This window comes from Pinus tabuliformis, chromosome 8, assembly GCF_031772625.1.
Source record: "Pinus tabuliformis cultivar Carrire ecotype Pingquan chromosome 8, CPIR1, whole genome shotgun sequence".
Taxonomy (NCBI): domain Eukaryota; kingdom Viridiplantae; phylum Streptophyta; class Pinopsida; order Pinales; family Pinaceae; genus Pinus; species Pinus tabuliformis.
The window spans coordinates 1149890014-1149894298 of record NC_142294.1 but is presented as its reverse complement, the minus strand read 5'-3'; the positions used below and the strand labels follow the sequence as shown (position 1 = coordinate 1149894298).

At 17.6% G+C, this 4285-nt stretch overlaps 1 non-coding gene across 1 annotated transcript; it reads right to left on the bottom strand.

Annotated features, from left to right (window-relative positions):
• Positions 1 to 1042: 1042 nt before the first annotated feature.
• On the bottom strand, positions 1043 to 1145 carry LOC149239424 (U6 spliceosomal RNA). Its single transcript, XR_016246802.1, has one exon. It is a non-coding gene; the product is annotated as a U6 spliceosomal RNA (small nuclear RNA).
• Positions 1146 to 4285: the final 3140 nt, after the last annotated feature.

Genomic DNA, 4285 nt, shown 5'->3' with positions numbered 1-4285 from the left:
TTCAACATATACAACCACATAGGTATCAACCCAAATTAATTTCCTCAATGTCTATCTCTCATGATGCATTAATTATATAGCAGTCAACTATACAAGTCCTTGTTTATGTTTTAGTGGTCTATTCATATGACTTGGTAGTGAATTATTGTGAGTTTTATGTTGTTTTATATACTACATCAATTCCAAAAAAACCATTGGATCTAGAAATAGATTATATTTTGCATGATTTTGACATGGAGAGTATGCTTTCATCATTTTCATCTTAATAGGTTGCATATACATTGCAGTGATTTATTAATTTCATGGAAAAATGATTAGTGGAATAGATGAGCTCGTGGGTAATGTTTAATACTGTAATGATTTGTTACGCCTTAAACTTGTTAAACTTGACTAAAAATCTAACTAAATCCTATGTGAACGTAGTAAAATTATGAAATTAATTTAATAACATTTGGCCAATTAGTTCATTTGGTTAGAGCATCATGCTAATAACATGAATGTCTCATGGTTTTAGGGGCATTTTAGGGTTTGGGTAGACCCTATTCATTCCATTTTAAATTTTGAAGGAACCATCTATTTTCTTTATATACATGGTTGTGAGGTCAACGTAAAACAAGAAAACAGATATGGTATGGAGGTTACAAGTCCTCACTGAGATTGACAAGGAAGAATAGGATATTTACCTGTAAACGAAGGAGTGGCATTTCTTCCTTTGTATTGTTTTGATTGATTTAATCTTTTACATTTGATTTGATTTGATTTGATATGGAATTCATTGAGATCTAGCACATCATAATATGCAAGGAATGATTGTAAGAAATACAAAGCAAGAATATTGCATTGGCTTCACAATTTGACAAGAAATAGAAAAGCACCAATGTTCCTTTGAAAACAGGAAATTGAAGTCCTCAAGTCATGAGTGTTGAGCATCAAGGGTATTCATTTCTGGGGAATCAAATCTAACTTTTTATTTAATGGATTAAGGTATTTAATTTTTTTTATGTATTCATGCATACCACTGAAGAAAATTGAAATGTTTTCACATTATTTGGACTATTTTTAAATTTTTGCATGTCATCCTTGCGCAAGGGACATGCTAATATTTTATGTATCGTTCCAATTTTATTATATGTCTCCGATAAAACTCTTGAAACATTTGAGAATTTCAACACTAAAATACCTTTTTCATGTTTGAAACAATGTAAACTTTGAAACGGGAACTATAAACTCAAAATGGGAACTCTGGCCAAAAAACCTAGAAAAAACATCAAAAACAGTGCTAAAAGTGAAAAGTGTTGATGCTGGAATAACAACTTTTCTTTTCTTGGGTAAATTTTCAACATGTTTTAAAAATGGCGGTGAAAACCAATTTTTTGCGCAAAAATTATCCAAAAAACACCCTCAAAATGAAAAGGGTTGATTCTGGAAGAAGACTTTTTTTTTCAAAAGCTAAATTTCAACATCTCGAAATAATGGCATGAAATATTTTATCATGACCCTGAAAAAACATTAAATTTAAAAAAATAATGAAAACATAAAATTAAAAAAAAAATTAAAACAATGAAAAAACACAAAAAAATAAAAAATAAAAAATAAAAAACCAAAAAAACAAAACATAGATTAAAATATCTATTAAAAGAAAAATATAAAACAAAAATAAAAAATCAAAAAAAAAAATCAATCATAAAATGTAAAAAGAACGAAATTAATGATAAGAACTAAAAAACTAAAAAAAAAAAAAAAATTATAAACAATTAAATAGTAAAAAAAATATTTTAAAAAAATGGGGAAAAAATTGAGTAATCTTGTAAACCAAAAAAAATTGGCAAAATAAAATATATATGGAAAAAAAAAAAGACATTTAAAAGAAACAAAAAATTAAGTGGGTGAAAATAGAAAAATAAAAAAAAATAAAAACAAAAAAACAAGAAAACAAAAAAATTAAAAATTAAAATTAAAAACAAACTAAATTTCAAAAAAAAAAATAAAAGCTACTAAAATTAAGATTAAAATGTTGATTACTTAAAAAACAAATATAAAAATATATATAAAAGACAAAAATAAAAAAACAAAAAATGTTAAAAAAATTATCTCACAAACCATAAAAGAATTTGGAAGACAAAAAAACAAAATTAAAATATATATATATATATTAAGTAAGTAAAAATATAGAAATTAAAAAAAAAAAACATTAGAAAAAACTGGGAAAAAAATAAAAATTAAAAATTAAAAACAAACTAGTTTAAAAAAAAAATAGAAATTAATGAAAAAAATTTAAAAACTAATAAAATTAATATTAAAAAAAAAAAAAACAAAAAAAAGTGTATTTTTTATTAAAAAAAAAATGTAATTAATTTTTATTAAACATAGATATTTTGTTAAAAAAAAAAATCAAATTTTATTTTTATTTCTATTTTTTATTTAAAAATAAAATTATCCAATAGATCTTTTATATTTAAAAAAAAATTAAACCAATATTTTATATTTTAAAAAAAAAATTACATTAAACTCTTTTTTTTAAACAACATTTAAAAAAAAAAAAAAAAAATTGAAAATTAATTTTTTTTTTAACAATTTTTTTTTTTTAAACCATATTTTTTTTGTTATAATTAAGAATAGTTTTTTTTAAAACCATTTTAAATTTTTTTTTTATTTAAAATTTTAAAAATTATAAAAATAAAAAATAAAAAAATTTAAAAATGAAATCAGTCTTTTTTTTTTTTTAAATTAAAAATTTCAAAAATTAAAAATTTTAAAAATTTTAAATTTTAAAAATTAAATAAAATTTTAAAAATTAAAAATTTTAAAAAATTAATATCGTTTTTTTTATTTTTTAAATTAAAATATTTAAAATTTAAAATTTTTAAAATTTTAATTTAAAAAATAAAAAAAACGATATTAATTTTTTAAAATTTAAAATTTTTAAAATTTTATTTAATTTTTAAAATTTAAAATTTTTAAAATTTTTAATTTTAAAATTTTTTAATTTAAAAAAAAAAAACCGATTTCATTTTTTAACTTTTTTTTTTTTTTTTTTAATAATTTTTAAAATTTTACATTAAAAAAAAATTAAAATGGTTAAAAAAAAAACTATTCTTAATTATAACAAAAAAAAATGGTTTAAAAAAAAATAATTGTTAAAAAAAAAATTTAATTTTCATTTTTTTTTTTTTTAAACATTGTTTAAAAAAAAGAGTTTAATCTAATTTTTTTTTTTAAATATAAAATATAGGTTTTTTTTTTTTTTTTTTTAATATAAAAGATCTGTTGGATAATTTTATTTTTAAATAAAAAATAGAAATAGAAATAAAATTTGTTTTTAATAATAAAAAAACGTTTAAAAAAAAAAAAAAAAATTGATTGTTTTTTTAAACAAAATATCTATGTTTAGTAAAAAATAATTACATTTTATTTTATTTTTTTTAATAAAAAATACACAAAATATATATATATATATATATATATATATATATATATATTTTTTTTTTAATTTGATTTTTTTTTTGTTTTTTAATATTAATTTTATTAGTTTTTAAAATTTTTTCATTAATTTCTATTTTTTTTTTAAACTAGTTTGTTTTTAATTCTTTTTTTTCCCCGTTTTTTTCTAATGTTTTTTTTTTTTTTTTTATTTCTCTATTTTTACTTACTTAATATATATATATATATATATATATATATATATATATATATATTTTAATTTTGTGTTTTTTTTTTTGTTTTCCAAATCCTTTTATGGTTTGTGAGATAATTTTTTTAACATTTTTTTTTTAAATATTAATTTTACTATTTTTAAAATTTTTTTCATTAATTTTTTTTTTTTTTTTAATTAGTTTGTTTTTAATTTTTTTTCCCTAGTTTTTGCTCATGTTTTTTTTTCCCTCAATTTTTACTGACTTATATATATCTATATTAATTTTGTTTTTTATTTCCAAATTGTTTTATGGTTTATAAGATATTTTTTTTAACATTTTTTATTTTTTATTTTTGTCTTTTTTTATATATAATTTTTTATTTGTTTTTTAGAGAGAATTATTTCATTTGGATTGAAAATTTAATTAACGATGTATAAATATGTAAAATATCGACCTTCTTCTTTAAATATGCAAATCAATAAAAACCTCACTACAAAAAAAATAAAAATAAAAATAAAAACAAAAAACTAAGAAGAGGAAGACCACTTCCAAAATTATTAAATTTACAAAATAATTATTTACATTTCATACATTAGAAAAATTAAAGTCAAGAAAACAGGCTTTTTAAAAAAAGGGTCTGATGCAGAATA